This window comes from Cervus elaphus, chromosome 33 (genome assembly GCF_910594005.1).
Source record: "Cervus elaphus chromosome 33, mCerEla1.1, whole genome shotgun sequence".
In the NCBI taxonomy this organism is placed as follows: Eukaryota; Metazoa; Chordata; class Mammalia; order Artiodactyla; family Cervidae; genus Cervus; species Cervus elaphus.
The window spans coordinates 12,362,801-12,386,657 of NC_057847.1; the positions used below are offsets into that span (position 1 = coordinate 12,362,801).

The following is a 23,857-nucleotide window of genomic DNA, read 5'->3' on the forward strand; positions in this document are numbered from 1 at the left end:
ATCCCCCAAGTATGATCAGCACAAAAAGCATCAGGTCCCCAGCTATTCCACCGCACCACTGAGAGGGACAATGGTCAGACTTTCCTCCTAGAGCACTTCTTTCACTCTCCTCTGTCACATCCCACTGCACTCTATGCTTAGTTTATTTTATTTTTTGGCCAGGAAGACTGATCTTAGTCACCTAAAAGTTCTCACTGCAAAAGAAACCCCTTGTTTAAACTCAAGTACAACCAACAGCTCCTTTCCAATTATCCCCTGCAACTTCCCCAGTCCCTTTTATGCCTGGCTACTGAGCTCAGTCTAGTTTGGCTGCCTGCCAGCTTCCTCTCTTCTTTCCTTGTCAGTCGTGAAAACTTGGAAAACACTCCTGGACAGCTCAAGCAGACCTTTTAGTTATCCAGCGGGCCAGTACCTTAGCCTGGGTGCTGTTTCCAGCAAGGCTTGCAGTCGCCAGCGACTGCACTCTCCCAACTGGGTTTTCTAGCAAGGCTACTTGTTTATACGGTGGAAGGAGGGAAAGAATGGCAGAAAAGGGGGCGATTTGCAAATCTGAAAAATGTCCAACTCCGTGTCTGAGTTTCCTACCTCCTCACATTCAGTCTATCTCATTACTGCCCTCCTGTTAGCAACTTATCACCCATTTGAAATCAAAGACAAAATCATCCCTATCAGGGTCTCCTTGTAGTCCCAGAAATTAACAAGGGGAGTCACAACAGGACACTCTCCAGAAACTTTTATTCTCAAGTGCTGATGCAAGATTAAAAAAAAAAAAAAAGCAGGTCCCAAAATAAATGTATTAAATCCTTCCTAATTGCATTACTCTTTGTCAAACTTGCAGACTGAAACAGTGCATGTAAATTTGATTGCCAGTGAAAGGAAAGCTGGAGCAATTGGGAAAAACTGAGGACACAGGAAGAGATACCGTGACTGGCACCCCGCACTTACTCGGCGTTTGCCCCAGGTACTAAGTGCACCCGCCAAGCCCAACGCCAGCTACCTCTCTCTTACTCTACCCTGGCAGGCTAGTTCCAGCTGCGGCTTCCAGCTTCCTGTTCAAGTTCCATTCAACATCGTAAACACATTCCAAGAAACCCAGCCTGCCCAGAGTTCCCTCCCGCACACAGGGAACGCTGAGCTGCGGCCCCGGGAGCCACGGGGAAGAACGGATGGTGCTGGGTCCCGATGCGTGCAGGGAGCCAGCCCCCGAGGTGGTGAACCCCGGCGAGCCAGCTCGGCGCGGGAACCGAGAACCCAGGGTCTCAACAACCCGCAGCGCCGCGCGCCGCTCTAAGGTAGAGCCTGCCTGAAGGAACTACTTGACCCACCCAGTCAAAGGGTAACCTTGTGGGCGCCGCCCCTGAGTTTGGGCCCTCCCAGCCCTGGGCTTTAAAGAAGCGGCGGCCCGGCCTCGCAGCTTCGCGCCTCCCCGCCCCCATACCCACACACTCCGCTGGAGCCAACAAAAGGGAGGTTACGCTGGAAGAAGTTTCGCTCCTGGGTCGCCTCGCGGTGACCCGGCGATGACTTGCCTGCTCAGCCCCGTCCGGTCAGCACACTCTCCGCCGTTCGGATCCGCCGGCGTCCCGCCAGCTCCTGCCCACCGGCCCCGGCCCCCCGGGACCAAAGTTACCACAAAGGGCTCCAGGAGTCGGGAGACCGCGGCGTCCCCGACCTCGGAGGCTCTCCGTCACCATCCCGGCAGCACTGCCACGGCAGTCGTCAACAGGTCTCAGCCGCCCTTCTTGCTGAACGACGCCCTGAGCTTTCCGCCGCCCTAATTTTTGCAACCTGCCCCGCGGCGGCACGCAGCGCCGCGCTACCCCTTCCTTCCCCGCCACCCGGCCGCGGCTGACCACCGCCCGCCGCCTCTCGGGATGCCAGTTTCAAAGAGACTGGAGGCTACCTGGCGGGACGCGCGGCTCCCCGGGAAGCCCTCCGGTGAAACCGCGGTCTCTCCGTACCTTCCTGACGGATGCAGTCGGGTCAGGCTCCGGGCAGGGGCGTGGAGAGCCGCGGCGTCCTCGGGGCCGGGCGATCTCCGCTCCGGCACAGCCGGGGCGCCGTCTCCGTGGCCGAGAGGGAAAGTTTCTCTACGTCAACGGCGAGCTGGCCTCGGGACCCTCCGGCTCCCGTCCCCTCCCTCGACGAGCTCGCGGCCCCCTCCCTCCTCTTTCTAATCGGCTGAAGCCGTTACTGGCGCGGGCTGGCGGCTGGGGCTCGAGGCTCGGGACTCCGGGTCGCTCCGGCTGGGAACGCGGGGCTCCCCCTCTCGGCCAGAAGGAAAGTCTCCCAGACGCGCACTTGGGGCGGTCTCCTTGGACACTTCCAAACGGGACGCCTGTGTTCCAGCTCGCTGACTTTGTTCAGTCTCTGATGCTCGTCTCCTATGGGCCCAGTGGGTGCTGTGGCATCTGCACGAAGGACCCAAGGGGCAGAGGAATGTGGAGAAGGCTAGGCCTTACCCAGCCCGGGTCTTAGTTGGCACAGAAGCCAAAACCCAGTTCCACCCACCCCCCTCCTCGTCCCCCCGCCGCGTTTCCTTTTGAACCTCCTCCCTCAAGAACCGGATCGCGACTATTAGCCTTCCCTTATCTCTCTGTGTTTCCGAATACAATTTTAAAACACTTTTGCTGCTTAACAAGGAGAGAGCGGGGTTAAAAAAAAGTGTCAAAAAAGCACATATACGAGTAGACCATTGCAGCGTTTATCAGGAAAGCATTGACACAGTCGTTGCTGTGACTCTGACCGCAACTCTGCACTTTTTTTCCATTTTTTTTTTCTCAGGTTTTAAAAAGACTGAATCTCTGCACTTCTTTATGCCTTAAAAAAAAAACAGAAAAAGAAAAGAAAACTGCCTCCACCACCAGATCATGCTCGTTTTCTCCATTCAGATATTAACCTCCAAAATTCAAGACTTCTATATGGGGTTCGAGGGAAAACACAACAAACCATTTTCACTAACACGTTTAAGCGATTATTTGAGGATGAGAGGACATTTACCAAAGTTATGGGGGATGCTGCTAAGAATTTAGTTTCCTATTTTTTTTTTTTTTAATTTGAACGTGAAAACAGACGGAGAAAGGGGAAACGAAAAGCACTTTTTGCAGGACTAACAAATATACAATACAGTATATTTGTTATATATATATTACAGTGGAATCCAGGGCTTAGAATCAAACTAGTCATATTCCTTTCCAGATTCCATGCTTAACTCATTCTGTGCCCTAGGACACCGGTAGCAATCACGGCTGCCAAAAGGAATTATATAATAGAACTCACAGAGTCACAGTCACATTTACAGGAATTAGACTAGTGTCAGGCACAGAGAAGGTACTCAATGAATATTTGGTTCTTGTGTCCCACTAGATTTGACTATAACTAGAAGATGGTACTGGAAATTTAACTAAATTGTTAACTTGTTAACTAAATCAATTTTCTTCTACCTAATGTTTTTTTCTGTTAGAAAAGATACAGCATCACAATTTAAAAAAAAAAAAAAACACTAAGTTTATGGATTACCCAGCTGCAGTCAAACTCCCTTTACTTTAAATACAAGCAACTGAAGTCCAAGAATCTTAATTGATTTTCCCCAAATCTCATTGTTAGGAGGTGCTAAAGCTAGGACCAGAAACCAGGCTCTTAGTAGGCAGAGTCCTCTTTCAGCTATGTTTTCCACTTTATATCACAACAATCAAGCAGTAAAATAATTGTATTTAAAACATTAATCATAGGACAATGCTGGTTGCTTTTTCTGTAAATAACCTTTAAACAATTAATTTTCAAACAACCACTAAAAAATAAATGGTGACATATAGGTGATCAATTAATATTAAAATGATTCTAAGAATAAATCAAATGATAGCCCACAGCATTGATACTTAGGAATAATGAGGTTGACCAGATAACCAAATCCATGCTTATATAATTATAAATATATAGGTATGTTCTTTTAACACCGTATTTTAAAATTAAATACAGAACTCTAGGCTCCAAGGACATACCAACAAATCACTGGGATCTATGGCCCTCACTTTGAGAAACACTAGTTTAGTATTCAATATTCTGGCTCCACTTGAAAGAGTAGGTCATAAGAATAAATAAGGCTACAGAACTCAAACATAAGCTCCATCATTTAAATTAAAGGAAAATTTCATAGCATGTACTTATTTCTTATTCATTTGCCTCTGATATCTTTAAAGAGAAGTTCTTCTAAACCATTTCTTACCTTACTCAATGTTGAAAGTAGCCTGGACTTTTTTTACATAATTGGACTTTTATATAATTCCCAGGTTCTCATAGATATCTTCCTTCTGAGTAGGGATTATCTACTACACCAGCCTCCTCTTGAATTAGCCACTAAAATATTTTCTTGGAGGCATTTCTTAATCTTCTCTTTAGAGTTCTATGCTCCCTTTCCATGAGACTTGGAAGTTACCAAAAAGAGAAAAAATTATAACCATAAAGTATATCTATCATGGATGAATGAATGAGGATGTATGAATCCCCATAACTGTCTTTTTCTAATCATTACATACAGAGTTAAATATTACTCATCTTTATATTTCCTCCCAATGTTTAAGATCTCTAAACATGCTATTGCTCCCTAATTTTTATAACCTGACTTTTGATACAAAGTGCTTTATGAAATGTCTTAGAAGTACAAAAATCTCAAAGATGTCAGAACCAAGTTTTTAAAAACACTAAAATGAAATGGCAATCCACTCCAATATTCTTGCCTGGAGAATCCCAGGGACGGAGAAGCCTGGTGGGCTGCCATCTATGGGGTCGCACAGAGTCGGAAACGACTGAAGAGACTTAGCAGCAGCAGCAAAATGAAATAGAAAAAGATTTAAAATCAGATCTATAGCATGCTCCAGGAGCTGAAGATGCAGGGTAGCAAGAAGACGGGTTGCAGAGGCTCTGGCAAGTCATCACCATTAGAATGTGCCTATTGAAAAAGCAAGAGAGTTCCCGAAAAACATCTATTTCTGCTTTATTGACTATGCCAAAGCCTTTAACTGTGTGGATCACAATAAACTGTGGAAAATTCTGAAAGAGATGGGCATACCAGACCACCTGACCTGCCTCTTGAGAAACCTGTATGCAGGTCAGGAAGCAACAGTTAGAACTGGACATGGAACAACAGACTGGTTCCAAATAGGAAAAGGAGTATGTCAAGGCTGTATATTGTCACCCTGCTTATTTAACTTATATGCAGAGTACATCATGAGAAATGCTGGGCTGGGAGAAGCACAAGCTGGAATCAAGATTACTGGGAGATATATCAATAACCTCAGATATGCAGATGACACCACCCTTATGGCAGGGAGTGAAGAGGAACTGAAAAGGCTCTTAATGAAAGTGAAAAAGGAGAGTGAAAAAGTTGGCTTAAAGCTTATCATTCAGAAAACTAAGATCATGGCATCTGGTCCTATCACCTCATGGAAAATAGATGGGGAGACAGTGGAAGCAGTGTCAGACTTTATTTTTCTGGGCTCCAAAATCACTGTGGATGGTGACTGCAGCCATGAAATAAAAAGACGCTTACTCCTTGGAAGGAAAGTTATGACCAACCTAGGCAGCATATTAAAAAAGCAGAGACATTACTTTGCCAACAAAGGTCTGTGTGGTCATGGCTATAGTTTTTCCAGTAGTCATGTATGGATGTGAGAGTTGGACTATGAAGAAAGCTGAGTGCCGAAGAATTGATGCTTTTGAACTGTGGTATTGGAGAAGACTCGAGCGTCCCTTGGACTGCAAGGAGATCCAACCAGTCCATCCTAAAGGAGATCAGTCCTGGGTGTTCATTGGACGGACTGATGCTGAAGCTGAAACTCCAATACTTTGGCTATCTCATGAGAAGAGTTGACTCATTGGAAAAGACCCTGATGCTGGGAGGGGTTGGGGGCAAGAGGAGAAGGGGACGACTGAGGATGAGATGGCTGGATGGCATCACCGACTTGATGGGCATGAGTTTGAGTAAACTCCGGGAGTTGGTGATGGACAGGGAGGCCTGGCATGCTGTGATTCATGGGGTCACAAAGAGTCGGACACGACTGAGTGACTGAACTGAACTGAACTGAATTCTACTTACAGCAAATATTCGGATTTCCATTTGAAAAGTCTTCACATGCATCATAGGAACATACCATTTGTTGAATGATCCATTATTTTCCCAGTGATCTTAGAAGTAATCCTTACCATATATTAATTTTGATATAAAATAGGGTCTGTTTATGAACTTCCAGGTGTGATAAAAGAGTAAAGAGAATGCAATAAGCCTCCTTCCAACTCCCACCAAAAAAGGTGTTATACAGACTGAAATTCAACTAGGGTTCCTTTCCAGCCATGTCAGTGGAGCTCATTCATTAGTCTGTAGAAAGGGGAATCTTTTCTAACTTATAAAGACATCCTCAGCTCATAGCTAAACACCTGCAGAGCTTCCTTGGAAGGGTTCTCGGTGTTTTTCTAATTTGCATAAAACTACCATATGGGCTAGCAGCAGTCCTTTGCCATTTATCTTTCAGTGTATTCCTGCAATAAAACATTATTAATTGCCTCAGCCTATAATTGTTTAAAATATGTGTTGAGTAAGTTCCCCTTAACTCCTCTTCAAAAGTTTCATCATTATTCTCCCGTGTATTTTTCCAAATGAACTTTGGAATAATTCTGTTAAGTTTCCTTATCATATCTTCTTCTTTCCTACCTTTGATCATTAAACTCTTCTGTTAGAATTGTGTTAAACTTATATATCAGCTTACCTGAATCACTTCATTATTCAATTTTTTCTTCTGATCCTGAAACAGAAGGTGCATTTCCATCTTAAAAAGAGTGGACTTCTGCACCCATTCATATCATATCTTTACCTTCCAGCCCATTAGCCCATAAAACTGCCACTTGTTGAGCTCCTTGTTTTCTGCTAAGGATGAAAAGGCCTTTATTCTACAATAACTACAGAACGCAAACAACACTTGGAATGTCGCAGCCTGACTTTACAGTAGAAAGTGGGGGAAACAAAGATCTTGATCCAGGTCAGGTTTCCACTTCTAGTTCCAGCTCACGTGCACCCGAGACTGCAGTGAGTGCCTTTTGAGGAAGCCAGTCATGATCAAAAGAGAAAAACTTGTAGCTGCTTTATGGAAAGGCTTGGCCTAATGACCAGGGCTGGTCTCTCGAGATATGCTCTCCTGCCTCAGCATTTGCAGGCTTGGAAAGTTTGCTAAAGTAGTTTTATTTTCATGAAAAGCTGCAGAATTCAGAAGATATTTTGTCCGCTTGAAGACTCACATACTTAAAATACAAGAAATAGAACAAACAAATCTTATTGCAAATAGAATTAGGTTATTTTTCTTTTAATAAGGTAGGAAACAAATAATACATTCTAGATTGTCTAAAAGTGATTTTGGGCACAAGAAAACCTTTTATTTGAAATATGATTTGTGTTCTTCCACAAGAATGCTAATTTCTTAAATGCCTTTCAAAGTTTTATATCAGAATTTACCCAGACTGGATGAGTAGGGCCTGGCAAAAATGTAAAGCAAGTGAGGGCACCTATATGCTTGATCTTGACATAATGTGATTTGCGGAAATGTCATCATGCTTTAAAATGCAAAGGGTGCATTGGCTCCTATTACAATCTAACAACAAAACACAGAGTCTGTTTTTCATTACAGGGCTAAAATAATACTAGCCATGGTTCTTCTGCAAAAGGCAGTCTATGGTATGAATTGCTAGAACACAGATTTGTCATGTTGGTTCCATGTCAACAATCTCTCTAGCCTGGCAACCTGAGAACACACACAGATAAAGTGCTATCAATTCAGTGGAAATTGGATGGTTTTCAGCGGGTGTAATTGTGTGAGCCCATTCTTCACTTTCAAAAATGAAGCTCTCCAGAAGCAATTTCAAAATCACATAGATATTTCACATATACTGAGAGTGTAGGTAAGGATCATCTATTTTCCACAAAATAAACTGCTAAAGACTTTAGGATGAACACCACTATAAATACAATGTTCTGTGTGAAAATCTATACATTATAAATGTTAAGAATATAATAAAATACTTAAGGAAATGAATTGTTTTTATTGAAAATTCTGTGCACTGTACCATGGGCTTCAGTTCAGTTCAGTTCAGTCATTCAGTCATGTCCGACTCTTTGCGACCCCATGAAAGATGAACTCTCCAGGTCAGTAGGTGCCCAATATACTACTGGAGATCAGTAGAGAAATAACTCCAGAAAGATGAAGAGGCGGAGCCAAAGCAAAAACAACACCCAGTTGTGAATGTGAATGGTGATGGAAGCAATGTTCGATGCTGTAAAGAGCAATATTGCATAGGAACCTAGAATGTTAGGTCCATTAATCAAGGCAAACTGGAAGTGGTCAAACAGGAGATGGCAAGCGTGAACGTCGACATTTTAGGAATCAGCAAACTAAAATGGACTGGAATGGCGGAATTTAACTCAGATCACCATTATATCTACTACTGTGTGCAAGAATCCCTTAGAAGAAATGGAGTAGCCATCATAGTCAACAAAAGAGTCTGAAATGCAGTACTTGGATGCAATCTCAAAAATGACAGAATGATCTCTTTTCATTTCCAAGGCAAATCATTCAATATCACTGTAATCCAAGTCCATGCCCTGATCAGTAATGCTGAGGAAGCTGAAGTTGAACGGTTCTATGAAGACCTTAAAGATCTTCTAGATATAACACTCAAAAAAGATGTCCTTTTCATTATAGGGGACTGGAATGCAAAAGCAGAAAGTCAAGAGATACCTGGAGTAACAGGCAAATTTGTCCTTGGAGTACAGAATGAAGCTGGGCAAAAGCTAATAGAGTTTTGCCAAGTGAACACACTGGTCATAGCAAACACCCTCTTCCAACAACACAAGAGAAGACTCTACACATGGACATCACCAGATGGCCAACACCAAAATCAGTTTGATTATATTCTTTGCAGCCAAAGATGGAGAAGCTCTATACAGTCAGCAAAAACAAGACCGGGCACTGACTGTGGTTCAGATTATGAACTCCTTATTGACAAATTCAGACTTAAATTGAAGAAAGTAGGGAAAACCACTAGACCATTCAGGTATGACCTAAATCAAATCCCTTACAATTATACAGTGGAAGTGAGAAATAGATTTAAGGGACCAGATCTGATAAACAGAATGCCTGATGAACTATGGATAGAGGTTTGTGACACTGTACAGGAGACAGGGATCATGATCATCCCCAAGAAAAAGAAATGCAAAAGAGCAAAATGGCTATCTGAGGAGGCCTTACAAATAGCTGTGAAAAGAAGAGAAGTGAAAAGCAAAGGAGAAAAGGAAAGATATACCCATTTGAATGCAGAGTTCCAAAGAATAGCAAGGGGAGATAAGAAAGCCTTCCTCAGTGAACAGTGCAAAGAAATAGAGGAAAAGAATAGAATGGGAAAGACTAGAGATGTCTTCAAGAAAATTAGAGATACCAAGGGAAAATTTCATGCAAGGATGTCCTCACAAAGGACAGAAATGGTATGGACCTAACAGAAGCATAAGATATTAAGAAGAGGTGGCACACCTCTTGTACACAGAACTGTACCAAAAAAAAAAAGAAAGAAAAACTATAAGGATACATTGTACAACTCAGGGAATATATCCAATATTTTACAATGACTGTAAATGGAATACAATCTTTAATAATTGTGAATCACTGTGTTGTACATCTGAAACATTAATACTGTACTCAAGTATACCTCAATTAAAATAGAAATTTATTTACAAAGTTAAACATATTTTTAGATATGTTATACATCAATTAGTTCTAGATGTACAACATAATGATTTTATACAGATATATATTCTTTTTCATTAGAACTTTCTGAATTTATGTTTTATTGTAATATAATTGCTTTATAATATTTTGTTAGTTTCTGTTGTACAATGAAGTCAATCAGCTATATGTATATATTTTTAAATGATCACAACAGTAAATCTTGTTAACATTCATCTCTAACACAGTTACAATTTTTCCTTGTGATAAGAACTCTTTAAGACCTGCTCTTGTAGCAACTTTGGTATATACAGTATTATTAACTACAGTAAATAATACCATACATTGTTTTCCCAGTACTTATTTATTTTGTAACTGGAAGCTTAAACTGGTGGTCAAAAGGTATCAAGTTCCAGTTGTATATATATTTTAATCTTTTAAGTAATCAATTGCATTTATTCAGATATTGTCAGTTTTTCTAGCAATGTGCCTTTTCTGTCCCAGATCCTACACAGCATTTGTATCTCCTAGTCTCCCCTAATCTCTAATAGTTCCTTGCTCTTTCTGTGTCTTTCATGACCTTGATTATTTTGAAGAGTAATAGCTGAATATTTTGTAGATTGTCCCTCAAATCAAGTTTGTCTGCTGTTTTCTCATAGTTAGACTGGGGTCATGAGTAATTGGGAAGATACCACAGAAATAAAATGTCATCTTTGTTATCATCAAGAAGGTGCATGATATCGACATGAACTCACACTGGTGATGTAAATGTGGTTAAGGTAGTGTCCACCAGATTTCTCCACTGTAAAGTTACTCTTTTTATCTTTGTAATTGGTGAATATTTGAGAGGAGATACTTTAAGCAGAAAAGAATTTATGTTTTCTAATTGTGGTGCTGGTGAAGGCTCTTGAGAGTCTCTTGGACTGCAAGGAGATCCAACCAGTCAATCCTAAAGGAAGTCAACCCTGAATATTCATTGGAAAGACTGTGAGACGAGCAGAAGTAACGCAACTTAGATTAGGAGTGGGCCTTCCTACTATCAGGTAGCTTTCGCTTAACAATGACCACTGTTTGCCAATTAGGACCAATTAGCTTTCACCGATGTTTGCCAATTAGGAAATTAGGAACGGGGCGGAAACCCCCAGGAAAGTCCCGCGCGCGCCAAAGTATTGACCAATGAAATTGCTTTGCAAACGTGTAACCAATCTGCTTCTCACCCTATAAATTTGTGTAACAGCTTGGGCTCGGGGCTCTCTGACCTACACCCACTGCGTTGGTTGCGGGCGGAGAGTCCTGACTCGAGTCAGTAATAAACTTCCCTTCATGCGAGTTGCATTGTCTTGGAGGCCTTCTCTCTTCCCGCTCGGGGATTCGGACATTGGGCATAACAAGGACCGATGCTAAATCTGAAGCTCCAATACTTTGGCCACCTGATGCAAACAACCAGCTCATTGGAAAAGACCCTGATGCTGAGAAAGACTGAAGGAAAGAGAAGGAGAAGACAGAAGGTGAGATGGTTGGGTGGCATCACTGACTCCATGGACATGAACTTGGGCAAACTCTGGGAGATAGTGACAGACAGGGAGGTCCGGAGTGCTGCAGTCCATGGGGTCACTTGCAAAGAGTTAGACACGACTTAGGGACTGAACAACAATAACGTGGATATGAAGTAAATATCCTATTTCTCCTTACATTTCTGGCCAATCATTTTAACACACATTGATGAATCTTGCCTGTAGCAATTACTACTGTAGTGCTCTAAGAGTGATTTTTCTTTTTTTCACATTTTTTGTAATTATTAATTGAGATTCTCTTGTAAGAATTCTTTTATACTTTCTTTGTAAGGAAGTGTGTTTCTTCCACCTCATCTAATATTACCATTTGACTGAGTTTGGTTCGAATCTTAAAATACTATCTGTTCAAAGAACTGCAGTAAGCGTACTGCTAGGGAGCAGGAATAATGGAGGACAGGCCTGCTCCAGGAGTTGCATCATCATTCATGCAGCATTCAGAACTGAGTACCCCTAATGCCAGTCACTGAGCTGGTGCAGGAGAAATGACAATAAATAAGCACAGTCTTTGTACGTAAGGAACTCGCAGTTTAATAGAGGGAAACTCATGTAATAAATAAATGCAAGTTAGGCACTAAAATAGAAATACATTCCTTAACTATTGGGAGCAGGGTGTGCTAATAATTTAAAAATCAGGTATGTTGTCACAATGTGAGCTGAGTTTTGAAAGGTGATTGGGTATATAGCAGGCAGGCAAGATGGAGAAAGGTTTACTTGACAGAGACTGGCATGATTGTAGGCCAAGAAACTTGAAATTGAAAGATAAACACAAGGAAGTTCAAAAAGATTAGTGGGTTAGTAAGTATCCAGTGACAGTCCTAAATTTACCTTGTAAATCGTTGTGGTGAGAGCTACTCAGAGTCTTATACTATTTTGTTTTAGAAAATGCACTCCAGTGACCATTTAGGTAAGGTAAAATTTTAAGTAGGGAGATCAATTAAGGGACTTGGGTTTCTTTTTTTAATCAAATTTAATATTTTGTGGTATCTGAGTGATAAATATTAATATAAACTTTAGAGTGAGGTGATTATTTTATCGAGAGAAGGTACCAGTTAAGGGGTCTTATAGCTCAATAAGTTTGGGGTCATGACTTTAGCATTTTTGAGTACCCTAAATTCTGCATTATTTGGGTTTCAAATTCTCTTGAATCCTGAGAACAGTAAACAACAACAACATAATAATAAATATAATAATAATAAACATATAATATAATAAAATAATTATATATTATATATTTATGTATATTTGTTTATATTTAATATAAATAAATATAATTTATAAAAATTTATTTAATATAAATAAATAAATATAATATATTTATATATTATATATAATAAAATATAATATAATAAAAATAATAATAAACATATAATAATGGAAAATATAGATCTCGCAGCCACTGCTTTTGTCTAGTTCCTTTACAGCCTGCAATGTATATTTTCATAACTTTTAATAGTATGTAGAAAATTAGAGTGATGTAGGAACCTCTATGAATCTATTAAATCTACATTCTTAGAGTTATATTTGTGTAGGAAACACCACTTGTTTAGTTACTTTAAGTTAACATTTAATTTCAGCTGTTGGAAAACAAAGCAATGGGAGTGAAGCCAATGTTGAAGGAATTTCAGAAAAGGGTAAGATTAAGAAGTTCATGAGGGAAGGTAAAGAGTAAAGCAACACTCTAGTTATTACTGAAAAGCATAGACTCTAGATAATACAATAGGGGCTGATGAGATATTAAAAGAGAACTGCATAGTTATTGGCAATTTAGATTACATGCTACTATGATGCACTAGCAACAAGCTGACCTTTGAGTTTATGTATAAAAACTTTTAATATTTCATGAGTACCAAGAGCATTAACCCATACAGATATTTCAGAAAGCTCTATAAGAACTTGTATGTGTTAGTCAGAATCCTGGAAGGGAATAAGTAGATCATTCAAACTGTTATTTGAGAAGAGTTTAATTAAAAGACTATTTTTAAAGGTGTGGGCAAGATTTAAGAAATAGAGTTACCCTTATAGAGTAATACTTTAGGAAGCAATTGCCACACCTAGACCTACAGGGGCAAGAGGAAGAGGAAGCAGTGGTTACTAGAACCCAGAAAGGACAACTATGTGAGAAGTTGTGACTTTCAGGTAGGGGCACAGCCAAGTGCGACTAGTCAGGAAGGGAGCAGGGGCATCCCCGTGCTGACATCGCTGTCCTCCCACATTCCCATTCCCGTCATGGCAATGGGGCAACCAGATGCAGTCCCAGTGGGGCATTCTTCCAGGGAACAGAGCAGTATAAAGAGGATGGTTAGTAAATCTGGTTGGTTAAACTGAAGATACTTAACACATTTTAACTAATACTTTGTAAGGAGCAAGAAAGAGTTATCTTTATTTAAATTGAACTTTATTTGAATATAACTCTCATTAATGATAAAAGGGTTTTAACCAATATGAGTTTCTTGAGTTTGGAATTCATTAAATTTGGGGAGGCATAGATTAGCATACTGAAGGCTTTTTTATCATTTTAAAATAGATTTTACAGTTATTGCAAACAGAAGGAACACACGAATTAAATATAAAAGAATGAAATAAAATATAAAAATAAGTATAGTTTATAAGCTTAAAAACTTCGGTTGCCCACTCAGTATCATGAAATCCAATTTGACATTAAAATGAATATGAAAATCTACAAACAGATATTTAGAAAAAGCATTTAGTAATGCCCAAACATCAGAAGTCACTTAGATGCCTTTAGGCAAAGTATACAGTGTTTTTATGATACTAAAATTTAAAAATTCTTCTTTAAGCAAAGTATATCATGTGGGAATCTGGGGGATTTGTGTGTGTCTGCTGGTATAATGCTTGAATTTTCACTTGAATGATTGAAAAAATTTTGTCTCATTATCTACTTCAAATAATATTTAAAAGCAAAAACAGACTACAATTTTAGTAAGCCAAGAGTATTATAACTTATTATTTCAAATAACATAGCAAAATAATTTCATTTTTATTGTAAATATTTAAAGTAAAACAATGTTTAAATATTCACTTGAGAATAAAAGTCTTAATGCAACTTTTACAAATTTTGTGTTCTTTTTCAAAATATTTTATTTTGTATTAGTTATAAAATTAGTTTCTATTAGCCTGGTCCTGGTCAAAAGTACTTTATGAATATTAACTATTTCTGGTACATATTGTTAGTTTCATTTGTGAGAGGAGCCAACTTTTCCATTTATTTTATTTTGTTTACTGAGAGTTTCCAGACTTTCAACTGGACTGAGTGGACTACTTCTTTAGTTTTCAATTTTAATAACTGACTTTTGTTAATATGGTAGTAATATTTTTATTTTCTTGATACAAATATTTAAATGTTAAACTAATGTAATAATTCAAGTTGTAAATATGAGTAATAAGCATCATTATAGAATTGGTCTTGACAAGTCTAAAATAAATCATTTGAGATCATGTGAAAGTGAAGTGATGTAGTAACAAAGAAAAAGAAAAAAAAATACACGAGTTGAAGTCAAAACAATTGGACATCCGTCTTGGTTACGTTCTGCAGCTCTATGAATCAGTCGTACCAGCCCAGGATAACACTTTAGGGCATTAAATAAGATACTGTTTTTACATGGTTGCTTGTACCCATTCCTCTGGTCGCATTACTTCTTCTGTTCTCTGTTTTGCATTAATATATACAGGTGCGTACATTCTGACTCTTTAAAGCTCATCTTGCAAACAGTACCTTGAAAGCAAAAATGCCTTTGATTTTCAAGTGACAGTCTTTATTGAGAGAGAAAAGTTTCACTTGGAATTTGTAAAGCTAGGTTTTACATATTAAAAGCAATTGCTGGGAATTCCCTGGCAGTTCAGTAGTTGATCCTCATTCAGAGGATGAGATGGTTGGCTGGCATCATGGACTCAATGGACATGAGTTTGAGCAAACTCTCAGGGATAGTGAAGGACAGGGAAGCCTGAGGTGCTGCAGCCCATTAGATCATGAAGAGCTGCACAGGACTTAGCAACCGAACAACAACCAGTAGTTAGGACTTGGTGTCTTCACTGTCAGGACCCAGGCTTGATCCACAGTGATCCACGGTCACACCAAAAGATGCATGGTGCAGTCCCCCCAAAAAAGTAATTGGTAAAACTGATGCTAGGAACCCAAGTAGTGAAAAGTGATAATGTATCACCTTTCCTACTCCAAACAAACAAACAAGGGCTTAATTTGGATGACTCTGGGAACAGCAGATAGTCCTGAAGCCTCATGAATAGCCTTGAAGCTCTAGAGTACCTGCCAACTTCCCACAGTTCAGAGTAACTGTGCCTGTGGGAGGTAGTCCCACTTAACAGAAGAAAGAGTGCCCCACCCTCCCAGTGAAATGGAAAGAACATTTCTCTGTTAACAGTGCACTCCCCAGGAGGCTGAGGACTACAATTCTGCTTTCCTGGGTCCCAGTCCCCTTCCAGATAGTCTCTTCCTATCTGGATTGTTAACAGGGGCTTGCTTTGCTTCAGAGTTAACCAGGACTGGACCAGCTGTAGGAGAATCATTTTAGAATGTACACTACATTTTATACCTCCAGTTTAAAGCTATGGCACAACAGGATGACAGGAAAATCCTACTCAATATTCTGTTATGCAAACTTCTTAAAGATCATCTAGAAATAATTGTGATTTTTTTTTTTTTTGGTTATTCACAAATAATTTTTCAAAGCCAGCAAGAATGTGTTGGGAAGTTAAAACCATTATAATGTTGCCTATTACATTTTAGCAATGGAAAAATAAGTTTTCAGAAGAGAAAAGGACATTCAACAATTTTCTGTCACACGGATTCATATGTGTACAAATTTTACACAATACAAAAACTCAAGAAATCTGCTATCTGGAATATAAGGCCTAGATATCAAAATTGAGAAGTAATTTTTATGTAATGATATGTCTCATTCACAGTTGCTTCAGGATATAGCTACATAATGAACTTTTAATACAATGGTTATTATGACACAGCATGATTCCCCCTGGAAAACATACAGGATATGTTTTAGGGACACATAGCATATCTTACTGATATTACACAGGAAAATCTGAATACTCTCTCTTTTATAAATAGAATTGCTCTGTAAGGTATTATTTTCACGGAGCTTTACTGAAAGATAGCCTATATTCATATTAAGAGTAGTGGTGGAAAATACCTGTGTGCTCGATCTTGTCCAACTTTGCAACCATGGACTGTAGCCCGTCAGGCTCCTCTGTTCATGGGATTCTCTGGGAAGAGTACTGGAGTGGGATGCCATATCTTTCTCCATGGGATCTTCCCAACCCAGGGATTGAACCCGAGTCTCCTACATCTTGTGCATTTGTAGGTAGATTCTTTACCACTGAGCCACCTGGAAAATACTTTAAAAAGATTAGAGACAATGGCATACCGTGTTAGGAGCTCTGTTTTAAAAGGTTCTCATGCTCACTTAGAAACAACTCAGTGAATTCTACTTAACTGCACATTCTAAAATATGAAGGAAACAATTATTGAAGGCAAGAAGGCTATATCATAGATTTAATTTCAACTAATATTTTATTTTCAAAAATTTAAATGAGCAAGCTAATTACTTTAAACTCATATTTAAATTATAGCTAAGTCCTTCCTTTTTCCTCTTTACAAGAAAGTTATCGTATTGCTATTATTTGAGAAACAACAGTGTAAGAAAATCTGGTAGGATTATTTTAAAAACATAAGATAGTATATTTCTTTCAGTTTTCTTCTTCTGCCTCAGAGAATGCTGTTTCTTTGTTTCATATTCTTTACCCTATCTACTACCAAATAATTTGACTCTAAAACCATAATTTACTCTAGTTCTAGTACAGGAAAATAATTTCTTTCTTTGTAATATCTTTATTGAAGAAAGTAACATCTGGCCAAATCTTTCATATAACAGTGGTAAGAAGAGATTGCAAACAAATGTAATGATAGAGAAAAATTGTAATATAAGGTAGGGAGAAGGTACTGATGAATAAAATAATAGAGGTATTTCTAAGCTTTTTAAATTAATATACTGTGTTCAACAGTGATAAAAAATTAATGAAGAATAAAAAAATTAATGAAGAATATGTGTAGAATATTAATAGTGAGTGGTTAGTGTCAGTAATGGAAATAAAAATTAATTTTTAAAAATTATCTGCATTTCTTAAATTTTTATACAATTTTCCTTCTTTTTAATTTAGCTATGATTTTCTAAGTTATATTATTCAACAGGATAAAAATAATTAGAAATACTATATTATTTGAGTTTTATAGAAATCATTTAATATAGTATGAAAACAATATACTTTTCTCACTTTTAGTTCAGAAATTAGTGAAAAAATGCCGTGTCTTTCTTAATAAGTTATGGATAAATTTTTATAATTACAATTAAACCTTCGGTTTATTGAATGATAACTAAGCTTGGTGTGTGTAGCTTGTATGCCACGATTCTAAAAAACAAAAACAAACAACAAGGAAAAATGCCTGTAGTTATAAGACTATTTATTTAGTTTTGGTTGTGCTCGATCTTTGTTACTGCATGCAGGCTTTCTCCTACTGCAGCCAGTGGGGGCCATTCTTCCCTGTGGTGTGTGGGCTTCTCATTGTGGTGAATTCTCCTGCGGAATATAGGCTCTAGGCATAGGGCCTTCAGTAGCTGTGGCTCACCAGCTTGGTGCTCTGCAGCATGTGGAATCTTCCTGGATCAGGGATGTGAACCCATATCTTCTGCACTGGCAGGTGGATTATTATCTACCAGGAAAGTCCAACCCTTTTATTTTGATATAGTCTGAGAATAAAATCCAGCCTAATCCTTGGGATAAAGTTTAGACCACTAGAAAGAGTGTGAACTTTGTAGTGAAACAATCCTGGGTTCAAACACCAAGCTTTCTGTCTTCCTGTTTTTACAGTACCTCTCATCTCTAACTTTATGCACTTAGCCTGATAGTCCCCACCTCTCCTTCTCTTTCACATCACATTTTGTTTCTCACATCAAGAGATAAAGCTTATTTATGGCCTTGTTGAATCTTTGCTGGTGTCTCATCAAGGGATAAAGCTTATTTACGGCCTCGTTGAATCTTTGCTGGCCTTGTGACTAGCTTCACCCCATAGAATGCAGTAGACTTCTCAGTCTAAAACAGGCCGCGTTCACTTTCTTTCTCTTGGAATCCAGCTTCCAGGCTGTGAGAAGCCTAATCCAAAGTAACAGCCTATGTGGCAAAGCCATGTGGAGAGAGAAAAGTCCTCAGACTACATAGAGGAGAACCAAGAAACCCAGCCAACAGTGAGAACTGGCCCCAAACACATGGCCCTACATGAGTGAGTGTCTTTCCAACTGTCCCCCTTAATCCGCGGGCAGGCGAGTGCGGAGGCCATGTTGGATGCCCCGCTTCCGCAGCAGGGCGCGCTGTGGGGTAGCGCGCCACCTCAGCAGTCACTTGGAAGGCCCCGTGCCTCCAAAGGCCCTGTGCTTTTCTTACAGCTCTGCTGTCACCAACTCGAAATCCTTACTAGTTTATAAACAAAGTCCCACATTTTCATCACACCCTGGACTGGCAAACCGTGTCCTGCCAAGCAGACATCATGCGGAGCTGAGGTCGCCCAAACCCACTGTGCCCTGTTCACATATCTCACCTATAATATTTTAATAATCAAGTGATGGTTGCTTTAGGCTACTAAGTTTTAGGGGAGTGTGTTCACAGCCATAAAACAAACAGTTCACAAAAGACATGACATTTGAAAATAGCACAGAAGCTCAGCAGAAGACCATGAAGAATATTTTTTGAGAGGGAGAGGGAGAAAGAAATACAGATGTTTATATGAAGATGTAATGGTATGTTTAAAGAATATATTTATAAAATGTAGTTTTAGAATGATGGTAAAAAGAATAGAGGAAATTTTGGAAGCAAAAGTATTAACCAATGAATTACTGAAAAAGTTTAAGGGTTTTGTAATCATAATCAATGTATGTACCTTACCCTTAGTTGATGTTTAAAATATTGAATTGTGGATGAAATGTTACTCAATAGTTAAAGCTCAGTAATTTTAGAAAGTGCATTTTTAATAAAGAATTAGTTCATAAGAAAAAGAAAAGTAAGCATGTATAGAAAAATATATTTCTAAGGAAAATGAATTAAAATTATCCAGACTAAATTAAAATAATGCTTATAGAGCAAAAAATGACAGTATATTATTTATCAATTAAAAAATATGTAAGTTCAGTTTGAAATGCCCTAAAATTCTATACGTCAACTTAACTTGGCTGAACTTTTGTGCATGGTCTGGAATTAGATGAGGATCTAATTGCATTTTTATTCATGTGAATAATATGTCTACCTCTTCACTGGTTTATAATTTCACATCATTCTTATACTAATGTCATATATGTGGATCTCTTCCCATGTACTTTATTCTGTCCCATTGTTTTCCTGTTCATGCATCGATACCACACTCTTTTAATTACTACAGACTTAAAGTGAGTTTTTATTTCCTTGAGTGGGTCTCAAGGAAAACTCCTCTTTTTCTTTCTTCTTTTCTCTTCTGTTTTCTTCTTCTTCTATACCTCTTTTATCCTCTCTTTCTTATTATTCTACTTTAAAAATTAGTCTTATCTGATTTATAATAAGCCTGCCAGTTGTATGAAAAACAGCTTCTCATGCTGCTTTATCTTTTGTTCCTTTTTCAGAAACTTCTTTTAAATTCATATATTAAACTTACTCCATTTAAACATTCTCTTATATATGCAGCATTCTACATCATTATATTGATCATTTCTTGTCTCTCTGTATCTAAGCTTGATGTTTAACTATATCCCTAGCTTTAAATTGCAATTTTAGTATTCTTTATTTCTAGAATTGTTTTTCTTGAATCTGTTGTTTTCTGTTCATGGTTCTTGTTCTTTCAATATATTTTATTTTTTTAAATTTCTTCCTTTATTATTTCACTTTTTCACTTAATATACTATAATGTCTCTATCATTGAGCTCTCAATTCTACTTTTCCAGCTTAATTTGAGCTAAGACATTTCCTACCCCTTATTGATAATGAAACCAAAGCTCATAGTGGTGAGGGTCCATATTCTAGATCCCATATTTCCATGATCCTTCTGAACAGTAGTTCATAGTTTCCAAACTGCATTTGGTTTCTTTGTTTATATGCAGTAGGTTATTATTTTTTTTTAGCAAAAGTCAAAATAGAGAAGCTCATCTTGTATTTTAGCTAATTGTTATTATAGCACAGAGATTAAAAACATAGCTATCAAAGTTATGTTTTCTTGATGGTGACCAAATCTTTACTTCTTGCTAGCTGTGACTTTAGAAAAGGAGAGAGAACACAATATTTGAAGCAATCAATAATGACTGACATGTTTCCAAAACTGATCTGAGAAGCTTTCTGAGCTCATTCAGGATAAATACAAACAAAACATGTTTGGACAATTATATCAACACCGATGAAAACCACATACAAAGACAAATCTTAAAAGTAGTTAAAGGGGGAACACTGCATTATCTCTAAAAAAGCAACAGAAAAACTTACAAATGACTTCTTAACAAAAATTCCATATGCTGATGGAAATCTGAATCAGCATATCATGGAATAATATTTTAATAAAGCTGAAAGAAAATAATTCCAAGCTATCACCTTATACCAATAATAGAATCTTCCAAAATTTGAGAAAAATATGAAGACCTAAAACAAATTTCATCAACTAACCCACAATAGAGAAAGCAAGCAAGAGACATAGATAAATACTGAAGCGAAGTGTTTTCCCTCCTGTCTTAAGTAAAATCCAGTTTATGTTATATGATTTAGTCTAAGCAATTATCTCATTTGTGAGGCTCCCCTGAGAACTTCCTCATCCACTGTAGAATAACATTTATTTCATTCTCTACTTTTTCCATATACTAACCGTAGTATTTCTTTGATTGCAGTAATTTGTAATCTGCCTCTTCCTTTAGGATGAACTTGTGGTAAGCGACGGTGTAAAACAGTTAATCTGAAATCTATAGTAAGGGGTAGTGTCATATTTATCTTTGCATCTGTAGTAATTAACACATTGTCTGATGCATGATATGTATTCTATCAGTATTTGATAAGTAAGAGAATAATTGAATAAATTAATGACTTTTTAGTAGAAGTTAGCTGGCAGTGGAAAAGATAGAAAGCAAAGCTTATCTTCTAAGTGATTATAACTTAATTAATGACAACACTTTTGCACATTCAATTGTTATAGCAAATTTATAGGCTCCAAATATCAGCAATAAAATGTGTAATATAGAAAATAAGTCCTTTGAGATTCAGGAAAAAAATGCTGTAGGAAAGGAAGAAGCTAGTTGGTTGGTCTTAATAAAGTCATATGACTTACTCATTGTAACTCAGCTTTCTTCTGAGTGACATGGAAGGTTAAGAAGTTTCTGGACATTTTCCCTTTCCTTAAGGCATTTATAGCCTCCTATACACATCAAGCAGTTAGCTTGTGTTTTTTGCCTGCCTAACAAGCTGTCCTTCTGGTAATGCCATCCAAAATTTTCTTGAGAAATAAATTAACCCCACATTGTGAAATGAGCACTTCAGTGGATCCCTGATTTCCTCACTAGTGACTGTGTTTTTGTTGAAGCAATGGTATCCTTATTGTCTCCAGGTCCAACGTGGTCACAGGAAACCATAGGGAGAAGGCAATCAATCCTCTTAAATCCCTTAGTGCATCACTATAAACCTCCAGCAATTTTTTGATTGCTAAATATTAACATTACTAAATCACCTGAATGGAGTATCCAGAATCTTTCTCCAATGCTCTCTCTGAATGTTTCTGTTACATGAAAAAAATAACGTTCCCTTTCATATTAAGCTTATGTGTTTTATTGCTTGAAATAGAAAAGAATCTTGATGGGAAAAGGCAAAAATAACACTACAGAAGTTGAAGAACCCTCTTCCTTGAATTTTTTCCTACCTTATCATTCTTTCCTCCATTTTGCTCCACCAATAGAAAATTACTTTCATTGCCCAGGCATATTATGTTCTTTGGGTACTTCACATATTTATACTATTTCTGGTAAAGGTCTGGCACAAAGATCTTACTTATTTTTTCTGCGGAGGCTTCAGTGTTAGTATAGATCTCCCTCTCCTCACCTCCTGCATGCAAATTTCGTTATTTTATTCTGCACCACTGCTTGGTCTTTTATATAAAATTTTTGTTCATATAATGCTATACTGTATTGTTTCTTAATATCTAGTCATCCTCATTTTTGTATGCTTATTGAGGGTTGTAATTTTATCTGATTCATTTTTTATTCACCAGTACCTAACATGTTGAAAGTAAATTGAAATAAAATATGTATTGAATACATAGAAATACCAGAAAGGAAGAAAAACAAATTGAGCACAGCGATGCATTGGGCATAACTACTCCAAAAGTATTTTCTCAACTAGACAGCTATGTCATGAGGGACTTTTTTTTATTGCTTTGGTTTTTCCCTCATAAGACTGTATATAATGAAATCCTAAAATTTAGAGGCACTTTAAAGCATTCCCACATCAAAAATTTTCTTTATATCAGTAGGACATTAAAACAGGACGCACATCTTGTCAAATATCTTATCTCTTCTGAGCTACTACATGAATTCTCTTTTGAAATTGACACATGGGGACCAAAAAAATAAAGTGTGTATACAGTGGGGAAAAACACAATAACCATGTCATAAACAAATATCAAAGAGATAATATACAAAGCTGCAAACTCTGACTTTGTTTAAAACCCAACTGATGCTAGTTGCATGGCTAGCAGTACTAATAAAAACGCCAAATTATAGCAGAAAACAAAACAAAACAAAATTCAACCCAATATCACACAAGCAAGCAAAGACAATGAATAAAAATCAACTTTCTTGACAAATTCTTGATTATCTCTTGTTTACTCCAGCAGCTATAAATTAGCATGGCTAATTCTGGCTTTGAGGCCTCATTTACCTATGAAAGGGGATGAACCAAGGGTCGTTCTATTGATGGAACAAGAATATTGTTGTATGGGGGTCATGATATCAAAATGTTGGAGTCCTGTTAAGTAAACTGGAACTCTCTCCTAGGCCAATAAGTGTGATAATTTAACTTGTACTTTCAGTGAAACAGTTTTTCTATCATCTACTGAAATATATTATATTAAAAGAGAATTTCTTAGATAAAAATGAAAAATTCTAGATATCTACTCCAAATACGAAAGGTGATGTTGAATTTGAAATCTTAATAAAATATAAATCTTTTTTGCTAAACTTCACTAAATGGATAGTGTATTAGTCTGTTTGGCTGCCATAACAAAATACTATAAACCAGTAGTGAAAAAAGCTGAAATTGATTTCTCATACAGTTCTGGAGGCTGGGAAGTCCAAGACCAAAAATCACATTGGTTCTTGGTGAGAGCTCTTTTCTGGGCTTGCACACTACTGCCTTCTTGCAATCCCCTCACACAGCCTTGCAGGCAGAAAGAACAGAAAGAAAGAGAAAGAGTCATTTTATTTCTTC

General features: G+C 38.0%; 1 protein-coding gene across 3 annotated transcripts in view; it reads right to left on the reverse strand.

Annotated features, from left to right (window-relative positions):
- Positions 1 to 2,083, reverse strand: part of GULP1 (GULP PTB domain containing engulfment adaptor 1) — a 313,902-nt gene extending 311,819 nt beyond the window's left edge. For 2 of the 3 annotated variants that reach the window (XM_043894934.1, XM_043894936.1), the window contains exon 1: positions 1,962 to 2,083. The gene's annotated coding sequence lies outside the window, so the exon portion shown is untranslated. Of the gene's footprint in view, positions 1 to 1,903 lie in introns of all 3 variants that reach the window. The other variant, XM_043894935.1, reaches the window with a different exon arrangement.
- Positions 2,084 to 23,857: the final 21,774 nt, after the last annotated feature.